Here is a 14,480-nt window from a genome sequence, read left to right on the forward strand (position 1 = left end):
TCGCGTACCAACTCAGCATTTGTTCTAGGACCGAGGGAAAAGAGGGAAAACCTTGATCGAGTTGGCCGGCCGCAGGAGCTTCCGAATGCAGACTGACTTCTAGCCAGCAGACAGGCATTAAATACGTGAGCCCTAACATTAGTCCCTGTATCTGTGCTGTTGCTTTAGTTTCGAGAAAATGTTTACATGTTTGTTTCTGCATTTGTTTTATGTGCATACTTGGGATGAGCAGCAGACTGTTATGTATAACATCTGTAGGGGCTGTAATTACATGAGCATTGATAAATTTAAATATCTATTGTGGGGAGAGGTTTGTTGTTCATCCAATAACAGGATTTTCTATTACAATTCATATTTAATCTCATCTTCTTTCCACCATGTTGTCCAACATAGATGAAGTGTGGCCGAAGTGGCCGCCGGTGTACTGGACGTTTTGAAAGGCTTTCAGTGTTTTTGTTATCTGTAAAGAAATCGTAGAGCGGATTATCTTGCAAGCAGGGATAAGGGACGCTGATCGTAGTGTCCTAGTTCTTGAATTTGACTGTTTTCACTGGTTACATTCTTTTGATATATTGTCCTCGCTAACCTCTTGAAATTACTCTTTATTTATGACATTGCCGTCTGTCCATGTAAGGTTGCAATCGGTGCTGCTCTCGGTAATTTTGGTATTGTTCTAAGGACTTTGTTTTGAAATGTCTGTAATTTATTTAGGCAGGTTTCGGCAGCATAGCTCCATGCGGCGGAGGCATATGACAATATGAAACGGAGAATTGATTTATAAATTACTAAGTCTAAATTAATGTCAGTGGTGGAAGATTTATTTACGACATGGAACAGTTAACTCAGTCTGCTATTAGCTTTGCGCAACATTCAGGATGTGTGGGTTCTGTATGTTAATTTTGAGTCAAGTGCAACGCCAAGCTATGTTTTCCTTAAAAATGTTTACTGGATGCGTACTGGGGCGATAGTGGCGCAGTCGTGTGGAAAAGAGTGTAATAGTGCATTTTTTGTATTAATCCTTATTCTCAATTTCCGGCACCACCGATGTAAAAGGCCTATGGCAGAGTTTAACTTCCCAACAGCTATATCTACGCTGCCTGACCGAACATTAATATTCGTGTCATCGGCATAGAACGAACTGGCTGTTTTAAGAGTACTTTCAACTTACGGAATGCCATTAATATAAATATTAAAGAGTGTGGCTCCGAGTAATCTACCCTGAGGCACTCCGGCTGAATGGGGCGTAGGCTTGAATAAGAATTCTTGTGAATTACACAGAAGGATTGATTCTGGAGACAGTAGTGAATTATATGAATGGAGTAAGATGGAATTTTGGCCGCAATGAGTTTAGCAATCAGCCCTGTGGTCCAGACCTTGTCGAATGCTCGTTCAATATCTTGAAATAAGGTTACTGAAGCTTCATTGTTGTTGAAACCGTGCGTAATGCGCTCCACGTTCCTTAATAAATCATGTGTTGTTGAGTGACTTCTTTTAAAACCGTATTGGTCGTTTCTGATAGCTTTTAGCTTTCTGAGTTCGAAGTTTAGTCGTTCCAAAATGACTTTCCCAAAAAGCTTACCTAAAGAATTTAGAGAGCTTATTGGTCTAAGTGGGGACGTGTGATCTTTACCTGGTTTCGGGAGTGTAATAATTTGATCCTCTCTCCATTGTGTAGGAAAATAATTTAGGGCAAGTGATCTATTAAATAGTTTGGCAATAAATTTGAGAACTAGCCTCGGCAGATGTTGGAATATTATATTCTGAATCCCGTTAGGCCCTGCTGCTTTGCGTGGTTTGAGGTGGCGGACAATCCAAGCAATTTCAGAATGATCTGTGACCCTCATCCGGCCTGTCGGTGGCTGTGTAAGAAAGTCATTCACTGCCTGTTTAGTCCTAACTGTAAAAGTACGATTCCGAGCGTTGCGCTGTCACGTCACAATATCATCAAACGATCTACAAGTTAAATATGTCCCTTGATTCCAAACGTAATGGACTGATTCATCGGCAAAATTCCTGTGCATCTGTAGGCAAATAGCACACCGCTCGCCGTGGAACGCAGAGCCACGAACTCTTGAAATTACTAAGAGAGATCCTGTATATATAGATTCGGTTCGTACCTTATAGGAAACCCATTACGTCTCTGACAACCAGTTAATGCCGTTTGGGGAAACAGTCGCTGTTTATTGTGAGAACGAAACGGAACACACATAATATATAAAGATTCAGTTCGTACGTCTCAGGAAACACATTGCACCTCCGCTACAAAGCCCAACCGGTTATTGTTTTTTTAGAAAAAGAGTTGTTGTTTACTGTGAGAATCATACAAAACATATAATGAAAATGTGGGCAAAAGGCAATGTCTTTTAAAACTAAAGTACGTTGTATTAAATATATACATGTATACCGCTGTGAATCGGAGGTTTAAGGCAGTGATTCTTAACTTTACCATATGCTTCTTTGTCCAATACAAAAAAAAAGTCATTGAATCACGTGAATGCGCAGGTGCGTGTTCACATATTTACAACAAGTAATTTGTTAAGCTAGCACGTTAAAACCCGAAAATATCTAAAAAAAAGGAAAAAGACGGATTTTGCCCGTATTATCGAGTCTTTTGTTTTCGCTTCACCACAGCCAATTTCTCATCGTCAAACTGTAATCTGTTGTTTCAAGAATCGTCAGATGTTTAGGGTTACAACCCTAAGTCGAGCTCGCTCTTTGTTCATGATTTCTTTCACTGATGAAAGGTCTTCATCACAGAGATAAGTACTTGCAAAATTACATTTATATCCCTGCACAAAGTTTCATAAGGCAGTAACTTACTGAGTTGGATAGCAGCAGCTGCGGTAGGAATTGCAGGGACTTCCCCTTTGATATTGCATTACATCTTAAACAGTCACTTCCATCTGCATATTTGTTCCCAGTTTGTCTAGCCAAGCCAAGATGGAGGCGATGTGTTCCTCATAAACATAGGGGTGTGACCGAAATACACGGCATCGCGACGTTTTATAGTCACTGCCGTAGGGAACTCCAAGTTTAAAGTAACAATGCTCATGTTTATAGTAATATCCCTCTTGCAATCATATCACGTTTGACACTGAGACTGTCAGTTTTCCGTATTACTTGAATGCATGAGTAGAATGAATGCAGGCTGTACTCCTCTACGTACTTTCGTCCTTTTAGTATTAATAATATACTCGTCATCCGATCATACGTGTGTTAACAGTACAGCAGAACTCATCGCTTGCTTTCCTTTGATACTACACGGACCGCATAGAAAACGTAGAGTTCACGTGACCCCTACTTCCTGTTGCGCCATCTGCGTCACAACATTTACCGAGCCGTTGCTTAATAACCATAGGGGGATACACAGACTCAAACTCTTCTGTGGTACGACACGGACCGTATAGAGAACGATGCCACCAATAATTATTATATAATTAATAACCCTATGATTATTAATTATAATTATTCGTTGCAGCGGGAACGTGTAACATGCCTACCGAACCGTTGTCTAGCAACTATATAAAGGAGACACATGCAGACACACAGAGAAATCGGACGGATTTATGAAGTACGCCGTTGAGATGGGCTCACGATATACATGCCAAGTTCCGTAAACATTTGTTCAGGCATTCAGAAATTGATTGGGGGGGGGGGAGAGAACACACAGCGAGGTGGTCTCATAAGCGCACTTTCATTTTTTTTCAAAATAAGGAAAGTAGGCTAAAAACATCGAATAGAGCCCTGGACCCCATAAATGTGGATTTTTTGATGCGGAGCCTTGAAATTATAGGTCGGGCAACACATAAGTACCGCGGTTGGCAGAACTGGATGGAAATGAAAACGGCGGGATATTTAAAATTGACAGTTCGTTCCAGCAATGGCTATTTCAACGAGCACAGATACTCACAAACACATTTAACCGGAGAACAACAGCCAGTTTAAGTCAGCAGCAAACTGGTAACATTAATATATGGATCCTGTTTGTTACAGGCTATCTGTCCCAGAGAGATTCATTATTAAAATAAATACAAAAGCAACTGACGTCATATTTATTTGGAAGAAATAGCGAAGTTTACAGATCCGTTGTATAATGAAGGTCATTTTGATTCATACATGTTTAGGCTGTAACTTCGTCGTAATTATAAACAATTTATGGACATTGCTTCAATAACTAATGAACTGTCAGGAAAGATAAAATTTGTTTCTGTATTTCACCATACACACTGCATTAACAAAGCTATTTCACGCACACGAAGCCATGATGTCGACCATATCAGTAAAATTCTTGAGAGCCTTGGCGGACAAATTTTGCGTACCTGCCTGTATGGACATCCTTTTCGTGCATGTTTTGACTAGGAAAGAAACGTTCCAGATCTTCATAAACTAAGTCACGTTCCATGATAAATGGCAGCTACAAATCGCATAGCCACATCAAAATATTATCAGTACTTACAGAATAGACACGATACACTGAACAAAAGACTACTCACGCTTTCGTGACCTACTACATAACTAATATCCATCAATCTTGTTAACGGTGAACAAACAATTCCTTGCTGTGGTAACCTGAACTTGATCAATTCCAGAGCTTTCATCTCACAGTTATATTATTTTAAATGTATATACAGAGTATCCCAGGAGGAGAGATCAGTATTCTGAGGGATCACAGTATCGGTCATTCTAAGCAAAAAAGTGTATATGTACATGTGTCCTGTTCCGAACGGTTTCCGAGATGCAGCTATTTCACTGTACAATACCAAAATTGTTGATAAGAAAGAAATCTTACGTGCTGTTTCTAATACCGGTATTTATTTTTCAAGTGACAAAATCGGTACAGTTTACTTATTACAATACATTTTCGAAAATTCCACCGTCAACATCAATGCACTTTGCAACGCGTGTGAGGACGTGGCGTGTTGCTCGTCTGTACAGTGTACAGCAGGCATGTCAAACTCAACTTGTACAGAGGGCCACTTCAGCCCTATAAATAATAGCCCAGGGCCGCACTTCAAAATAGAAATATACATTAGATTTTGATACAAGGAAATTTAATTCTATTTATTCGTGTTATTTAGGAATAATTTCAATATAATTACCTAAAGTCACATATCTTACAGTTTTAAAAAGCAAGAGAATGCCATTTTTGACGAGTATTAAACAGCTTTTCAATATGTAAAAAGAGAGATTACACAAGAAATTATGTTAGAAATAGCAAAACATTTAATTTCCTGCAGCCTGCTAATTTATGTCTGCGTGAGACTTCTTGTCTTCTGGTCCGTTGGATAATTGTCTTTATAAAAAATATTTCTATTAACATTTTAATATTGATTTTAATATAAATTAGCTCTAAAAGTTGAGGGGCCGCACTTTGTGGCTATGGGGGCCGCATGTTTGACACGGCTGGTGTACAGTGTACTCTAAGCGAAATAGCTCTATCTCGGAAACCGTTCGGAATAGGACACATGTACATATACACTTTTTGCTTAAAATGGTCGATACTATGACCTTTGCCCCAGGGACACTCTGTATATAGAATGATATAGACGTGGTACAACAGATCGCACTGTACGGAGAAGTGAACTTATTTGCGATCGATGTACGTACGTACATTTACCTGATAAGAGCAGAATCACTGCAGTGTGTGTGTCTGTGTGAGACAGAGAACAGGCATTTGTCCGGTGATGGTGATGCGCTGTGCTCGATAGCAATAGTTGACGTTTTGCCTTCCGATGAATTTCGCTGTGTTGAAACACGCTGCAGAGTTTTATTGTGGCGGCACGCGCACCACGTCCAGACAAGAGTCGAGCGAAATGTTACTCCGTTCAGAAAGTCAGAGCCAGCTGTGCGTTCAGAAAGACGAAGTCAGGAAATGCACGTATAGCGCAATTATCCCGCCGCATTCGCTCGCTCCTGAGACCGCGAGGCTTCCTGAAAGTGCAGCAGACGTAATAAATGCGTCTGTTCTTCGCTACAACTTCGGGTGCAAATAGAGGCACATTTCACCCCGATAAATGTTTAGTGACTTAGAGCAGAGATGAGCGAAAGAAACTTATGCAGGTCTTCATGCTGTGTCCGTTATTGTCCCGTTTAAGCAAATTAGTGTGCTGACAAATTTGAGTGAAATTCCCCAATAAGAAATTTAATGAAAATCCGTTCAGAGTTGTCGAGTTTAAATATATCGACAGCCAAACGTACATACAGGCATGGGGAATATAATAAACTCATTTAGGCTACTTTTCTTTGAGAACGCGATAGAAAGTATAAAAACGAAAATCTAAGTTGACATTTAATTCTTGCTTTTATATCGATTTGAATTTGTTACCCGCTCCGAGTGAGGGCAGAACAAGGAGAAGCGGTCCCACATCCCGTACACCACTCCTCTTACTTTTCCCGTCAGCAAAGAACAGGAAAGAGATGACCGACCGGCCCATGTGGCAGGCTTAAGGAAACAAGAATTGTGTACAAAGAATTTGATTTAAAAATCCTCGTGGGAAAATCCCACTAGATGCATGTAAAATTTTAATACTGAAAGGTTGTCAAATAAATACATTGTAAAAATATGAGGAAATCAGAGAGAGCGTTTACATTTCTGATTCCTGGCGATATAACTGGGAGCGTGAAACACTGACAGACTATAAATTTGAATTGCGGCGTGAGGGTTTATGACGCCGCATAGTCTGGTAGGTATATAGCAACGTTACAGCGGATCATATTATCTCTATCTTTACTTCCAACCTGCAGGTGGAATCAGGTGTTTCTCTGAAGCTTTGGTACCTAACCCACCAGACTAGACTGTGTTATACAGCGCCGTGTAAACTTCAGATTATGTGTGAATACCACGCGACTTCCACAGTCTCCCCGATCAGTTCTAAATATTCTTTTCCAAAAATATATTTCCCGTGATGCGACGCGGGCCCTCTGTACGCAAGAAAACCGGTCCCGGGATTCAGCAATGTCTCAGATCTGTTTGTTTACTTCGGCTCTTCCCTTCGAGACCATAGAAGCAGGTGGGGTGAAGGCTGCAGTGTTTTTTTTTTTTGTTGCTGTTACGCCACAAGAACAAATTGTCATAAATATGTAAAGCCAGCAGCGGCCAATCAATACTGAGCAAGTTGTCTGTTTCCAGGGCCGACGCCGCTTCCACTGAAATGTCTTCATGAACAGCAATCTACTTTTATGAGTTCTTTATATATACGGTCTTCAGTCTTGGGCGCGTTGATTAAATGAAAAAGTACATTAATCTATTCAGCTTGAAATCCATCTCCATTACATTAAGAGTTTCACTCGCGTCCCCATTACAAAGACCGTCTTGTTAACGCTGTTTATTCTGAGTGTCATACGCGACAGATAAATACACCGAATTTCTGAGTGTTACATCAACTGGTACAAATATATACCACTACGCTACAGAGGATTAACGAAAAGAACAATTTCATTATTGGAGCTAAAATTTAGCCTACGGTCCGAACACTTTTAGAAAGTTATTCTAGTGTTCGTTTCAAAGCCCTGATGCTGAAGTTGTGGAAAATGAGCTGGGCATGGCATGTAGCATGTATGGGAGACAAAGAACGCATTCACAATTATTATCAGAAAACATCAAACGGAGAACCCTCTTGGAATGATTCAAATGTCACTTGGAGGATACTATTAAAAAGGATATTACAGGAATTGTATTGAGTGTGAACTCGTTTCGCGTCCTTCAGGACAGGAGCCAGTGGCTGGCTTTTGTGAGCATGGCAGTGAATATTCTGGTTTCATAAAACGCAAGGAATTTCCTGAGTAAATATCAGAGCAAATATAAGCTTCCCAGAAAAATTCTCTGTTCCATGAAGTTAGGCAACCCGTGTGAAAGGTCCCAGAACCGGTTTGTGTTAGATATTTTACACATGCGTTTGGGAGGGTACACTTGAGAACTCCATTTTTGATAAGTTACTGTAATTACTGTAGCAGCTCTTGATCTCATAAGCGATATATCAGCTCGATATTCCCCGTAATTAAGTTTCCCTTGTCCATGTATTGCTGACGTCAGCTCTGAAATAGTGTACAGCTGCCCACCACTCCGCTAGGTCCAGCCTTTGTCCTCATTTCGGATCACACAATTGTCCCTCCTTCCCCTAGAGGCACCGGGTCAAGGTTGCTAACTTCTTCACGTCTGTTATTCACATTCAGCATCTACAGATTAATTAGAATTAACGTCTAATGGTATTATGATGTATATGCCCTTTGCTAGGCAACGGCTCGGTAAACACATTACCGCAACAAAAGCGCTCAACAATAGGACATCCATTGCTAGGTAACGGAAATGTAGAGCGCGTTCTGGACAACAGTAGATTTCCATTGCTAGGAAATGGGCGTGTTTTCTGTGGGGTCCACCCCGAGACTATGTAAGGGAGACTCTGGCTCCGAAATGGTCGAAGCCAAGGCCTTCAGAACATTTTGACATTGTATTCCCTATTCAAAAGTGAGCGCTTAATTAGTTAAGCACGGGAACAACTTCCCCTCTACGATTATTTAACCGACTTGTCCATAGTTGGCGCCACGGTAGGGCCTCCATCAGTGCAGCATCTCCCGAGAGCTGTTAATAGTAATTGTGGAACACACCCCATCTAATGTGTCCGCGCATTTAGTGTGCCGTAACACGCCACAACTCATGTCGTGACACACTCTGTATCACAAGAGCGTGGGTTCCTATACAACTCAATTTGGGCGTGAATAGCTAAGAAATTCCTGAACATAGCGCTTCCAGTAGTATGTTACTCACGAAGCCATGACTAGAGTAAAATTCACGGGGATCTTTTGACTGTGGTATCTGAATCCTATGTATAGGATCGTAGGATTTACATATTTCCCAGTTTGCTCAGGAGTGCAGGGTGAAGCAGATCTGTCCAGCATCTTCGCAAGCAGCTGTTACATAAGTCTCAGTATTGCCTCCCTCCCCGTATCCCGTCTAAAAGAGTGGGTCAAAGTCACATATACTGAATTCACATGTCAAGTGAAATTCTGGCGTAACATAAAATTAGATTTTGCTAAAGCACGAATTGGTTATGGCTTCGCTCTGTTACAGCGAAATTGATCCACAGCAGCCGCACAGGTCCGCGGCGACGCTCCGTTATGCTTTCATTACTCTCTTCATTTGCTTCCCCCTCCCCTCCCTTCCCGATCAATGAGAACAAAACATAAAATGCCTTTTTGATGCATTCGCAACCCAAATATTTAAAATATATGCCTTTCAGCCTGCCATTATATAAGCCCCCCCCCCAAAAAAAAATCTTAACGAATTGTAATTAAATTTAACGCTGTTGAGCTTTACTAAATTTTCGTCATGTTCCAGTTCTTGTGATGTGTAATTTACATTTCTGGGCATATCTGTTGTGAATCTCGCTAAATAATTAAAATACGTAAAGGTAAAGCTATCCCTGTAAGAGGCCGTGGAGGCCCATAGGGTTGTGAGACGTCGAGGCTCCCACATGTACTAAACAACTGGCTCACAGATGGCGGTGAGGTTGTCAGCCTTACTCGCCGGCCGCACCTTTACCCCAAGGAAGATCCCTGGTACTCATTTCTGTTAGAGACCTAAGGGCCATAGTGCACCTGGAAAGATGAGGTCGATTGAAAAATGTATTGACCTCATCGGGAATCGAACCCGCGACCTTCCGGCTTGTAGCATACTTTATGACAAGTAAATTTATTTTATTACATTGTCACGTGATAGAGTGACTGTAGACGAGGTTTTGATTGCTAATTGGATTTATTGAACTCTTACATATCCGTGATTACACTTTACAGTTCACTATTATACACACTTGTGTCCACAGTCACGTCTTCATTAGCCGTTGCTCAGTACGGGGTTTCCAACGGCGAACTCTCCCTAGCCTCAGCTACCAGCTTCTCATAGCAAGAGCTCACAACGACTGAATCTCAGCAGTTCACTGACTGACTAATTCAGTCAATCGCTGACCAACTCTCTTCGCTAACTCCACTGAACTGATTCAACTGACTGAACCCGCAACCTGTCCTGCTTACATCTCGGCACGGACCGCACAGAAAACACAAGCCCTCTGTTGCTGTTTACAGAGAACTTACCTAGGAACCGCTGTTTTTCTGTTTTTTTCACGGTCGTTGCCTAACATCGGGTCTACATGCCACAATATGCAATCTAAATATGAAAATGAGGTTGTAGGCCTCGAAAAACTCGTGAAGTACATTTTATAACTTCTCTGAACATATTTTTCAGTAGCACTTCTATAATTCTGGCTTTCACCAATTTGGACAAAGGTTTGCGCGCAGTTTGTCTGAATTGGTGAGGTCTTACTGTGCACTTTCTCCATAAATTACAATGTTCTCTGGCTAATTAAACAAAACTGAGGGAACAGTTAGAACTGCTACACTGTTCGTGCATTTGCTAAGCTGTTTTTGATGGGAACTCGGAAATGCTAATGACGGATGGACCTCGTGCAAGTATTGCATGTTGGGGCATGGGAAGCACGAGCGAACACTCTAACGAGACGCGTCCCGGCGCTCGGCCGGCGCTGCAGAACGCCGCGTGCAGAATCTGGCGTCCGGCTGTTTTAGGTTCATTGATTCGTGGTCTGACTGACGGAGCCTACTCAGTTACATAATGCATTTAGCAAGGAATCGAGCAGCATATCGTTAGCAGCATCTTGCCCGGCTTCAAGGCACCGTCCAAGCGTCTGTACGAGGATAGACTGAAGAAACCACGAACAGCTTGAGTCAGATCTAGTCAGATCACAATGAAATTGGAATTTCCCAAATTCAGAACAACAGGGAAGCCACTTATAGTTTGTTAGCCTCCTCTTATTTATTCAGTGGTGATATTGGCCCTGTTTTGGGGTGACTATGCCGCTTATAAATTGGCTGTGTGGACAACGATTCGGTGAAACCTGTTGTCTCCACCTTCAGCATTCAGATTTGAGCCTAGGGGGAAAGAGGTACGTGATTGGCCTTCAGGTGGGAGGGTGAGGGGCACGCCTTTGAATTTGATTATCTCAGTTTTGTCCGGTGGCGGTAACGGGTGGTGAAGCTCCAGCTCTCTGTCACTTTCTCCCCCTTCATAGACGTCTGCATCTCTGTTCCTCTTTCACGCCCGAAGACCACGCTTCAGCCTAAACGTTTGTTACATGCCAGGAATACGTACATATGAAGTTTTAGTAAGCAAACTTGAAAGTTAAAAGCTATCCCTGTAAGAGACCACGAAGGCCCATAGGGTTGTGAGACGTCGAGGCTCCCACATTTTGTAGAAAATAGGCTCACAAATGGTGGTGAGGTCAGTTTTATGCGAAGGCCGGCCGCCCTTTACCCCTAGGAATTTTCCTGGTGCTCATTTCTGTTAGAGGCTGAGTCGACCCCAGGGCTGTAGTGCTGCGGGGAAGATTAAATCAATTGAAAAATCCACTAACCTTATCGGGAATCAATTCCGCGATCTTCCGGATTGTAGCATAGTGCCTCAACCAACTACGCTACCGCGTACCCAAACTTGGTAAGAAAATACCATTTTGAAATTGCAGGCGTAGATTGGAGGATAATATGAAAATGTATTTGGAAGAATTACAGGCTTAGCTCGGAGATACGTACTACTGGTTCGGTCCCAGATCATAGCAACAAAGCGAATCTATACACTATTTTTTTTTCTGTGGCGCTACAGCCCCAATTTGGTCCTAGGCCTACCTCAATGAAACTCTCCATTTCACTTCGGTTTACTAGATCTTACACATTCGGTAGGACTCCTTGGGCGAGTGATCAGCTCGTCGCAAGGCCTCTACCTGTAGACAAACACAGAAAAACGCACACAAACATCCATGCCCTGAGTGGGATTCGAACCCACGATCCCGTCTTCCGAGCGAGCGAAGACAGTGCATGCCTTAGACCGCTCGGCTACCGTGACCAGCAATCTATACACTATACTGTAGTCTATTGTGTGCAAGAGCATTATTTCTAAACAACAATGTACATACCTTAATTAAAAATACTTTAGTGCTAAAAAATGCTAACCATCATTTGAGCTTTCAGCGAGTCGTAATGCTTTTGCTGATGGAGGGTCTTGCCTCGATGTTGATCTCTGCTGACTGATTACCAAAATGTGACCCAAAGACACGAAGTGAGCACATGCTGTTGGAAAAATTGCGCCCATAGACTTGCTCGACGCAGGGTTGCCACCAAATCGCAGTATCTGCGAAGCGCAATAAACCGAGGTATGCCTGTATAATATTAAAGAGTGTGAGTTGGATTCAGCTGGCTCAGAATAAGAACCAGTAACGGACTCCTGTGAACGCGGCAGTGAACCAACCGTATGGTTTGATGGCTTCCGTAGCCTGTCGGCAGGCAAGCGGCCAGTGTCTGTTCATGTTCTGCAGCAAAGGTGTGTCGGTGGGCGCGCTGTGCTTGCAAGCCGAGGGCAGGCGTCACACGGGATTACTCCCGGCGAGCGGCCTCTGATTTAAGCCGTTTACTACAGATTAAACGCGCTTGTGATGAGGTAAGCAAATTGCATTATTGATAGCTTCAGCAAATCAGAGTACTATCACGGTGCTGTAGGCAAGTTGTCGCCTGTGTCCCGTTATGGATGGCGCTGGGATCTGCAACAAAACCGTTGTGTAAGTGCGCCTAGACAGCTGTCAGTGTCTGTATCATGCCGTCTGTCCGCAAATAACAACGCGTAAATCGCTCAGTGGATTTTCATGAAATTTGATATTGAGGCGAATGAAAATTTGTTGCCCCGTTCCAATTTGGATTACAGTCGGAAAATAGTGACGGCATATGTCGAGCGTAACTCTCTAAACGTTTATTGGAGCGGAAAAGTGTTTCGAGCAAAGTCATGGGAAAATATGGAACGCTCTTTTTATTTCCTCCCGCGAGTCTTGCAGATTACGAGATATTTAAATACAGATGAGCTGGCGACCCGGAATTGTTATGTTACATGTACACTTCTTGGCTGGAATTAATTTATTCTTGGTTTTGAGGTTCTCTCAGCGGTGGCTATGAAGATTTCTACCTTCTGGTATATAACGTCATATAGTCAATTGAAACCACGTGTTTCTCTCTGCCTGCAACCTAGACCAAGGTGGTTTCTTGCTCGGCTTATCTTCGACCCTAAAGATGGAGGCGACATGTTCTTCCGAAACGTCGCTGGCTTTTCAGCGGACTACACGGCGTTATATCCCAGAAGTGAGAGAACCCTTCTTATTCTTGGTTTGTTTAAAGCAGATGTCAGTAGCTTGAACTGTGAAGCGTCTGGTCTGATCATAAGATTGGAAATGCGGGGTGACGTTCTCTTAGCGTGATTTGAAGTTATATTGCGTGGCTGTAGAGAGTCAGAACCCCCGCCCGAGCAGTATACATTTGACACCAACACTTAGCACCGGTTCTTCCCTGCTCCAGCGTTCTGTGTGTGACCGTCATTCCCACCAGTACAACGCTGCATCAACTACAGCGGCTGTTTAACATCGAATAATGTAAAAGGAAGCTCACGTTCAGTAAATTTTAAAGTACTGGGGAAGAAGCGGTCGTGGCCTATTTCAAGCGATTCTCCATCCGTTAACATAATACTCGCATTATAGACTCTCTCTAAAGTACGAATTTATCGCATATCCTTACTGAAGTCTCTGGTGGTTTTATTCAACCTCTGCCATTAAATTAGCCATGACTCGTGCCTTATAAATCCCTTACTATTCATGCCACCCGTCTCACGCCAGTAGCTATAACAGTGTCGTTTAAATGGCCCAGGAATCAAAATTATGTTTCCCCCGCCTTTAAAGGCGCGACCACATTACTCGTGCTCGCCAGGCTTGTGCTCGTCGGGAGACTCGTCTGGCATTTACTTGTGCTCGTAAATCTTCGTCCACACTACTTAAGTTGCTCGCCAGGCTTCGGCGCGTGAGGATCCGTATATTTACTCGTAGCGTGTATAGGCTATAGTTTTAAAATTAAAAATTAAAAATTTGCCTGTCTCGTGACTTGTCATATCGTCCACATTACTCGCGAGCATAGCGAGTCACACGAGCACGAAGAATGTGGACGCACCTTAATAGCGAGACTCTACTGAGCTCTGTATAGAGCTTCAGGTCGTGACCTGCGTTATGACACGGTGTGAACACCGACATTTCGCAGGATCTCACGGGGTAAAATTGTTCAGTTCAATTTTGTCACTTCTGATCAAACTGCTCGACACGAGAACCTGACCACCTTGCAGCCATAAAGCAACATTTCCCGTGGACTGACCACTCTCTACAAAGTGATTACATCTCCTTTAAAGCCTGAAGACCTCAAAGAAGATACTATCTTCATTACAAAGACCTAGCAGTTAATATTCTTTAGAGACATAATCATTGAACATTGCGGCAATCGTACTGAACTTATAAATACAACGTGTGAGAAAAATGTTTTTTTTTTTGTAGTACATACAATTACCAGATGATGGAAGGCGTACTTGTGAAATTAAATCTAGGATTGCCATAGAAAAA

At 42.5% G+C, this 14,480-nt stretch overlaps 1 long non-coding RNA gene across 1 annotated transcript in view; it reads left to right on the top strand.

Moving 5' to 3' along the window:
• Positions 1-14,480, top strand: part of LOC111862398 — a 35,381-nt gene that overhangs the window by 377 nt on the left and 20,524 nt on the right. The window contains exon 2 of the long non-coding RNA XR_002842423.2: positions 29-125. This is a non-coding gene — a long non-coding RNA (uncharacterized LOC111862398). The remainder of the gene's footprint in view (positions 1-28; positions 126-14,480) is intronic.

The sequence above is a fragment of the Cryptotermes secundus genome, unplaced genomic scaffold (genome assembly GCF_002891405.2).
Source record: "Cryptotermes secundus unplaced genomic scaffold, Csec_1.0 scaffold715, whole genome shotgun sequence".
NCBI lineage: Eukaryota > Metazoa > Arthropoda > Insecta > Blattodea > Kalotermitidae > Cryptotermes > Cryptotermes secundus.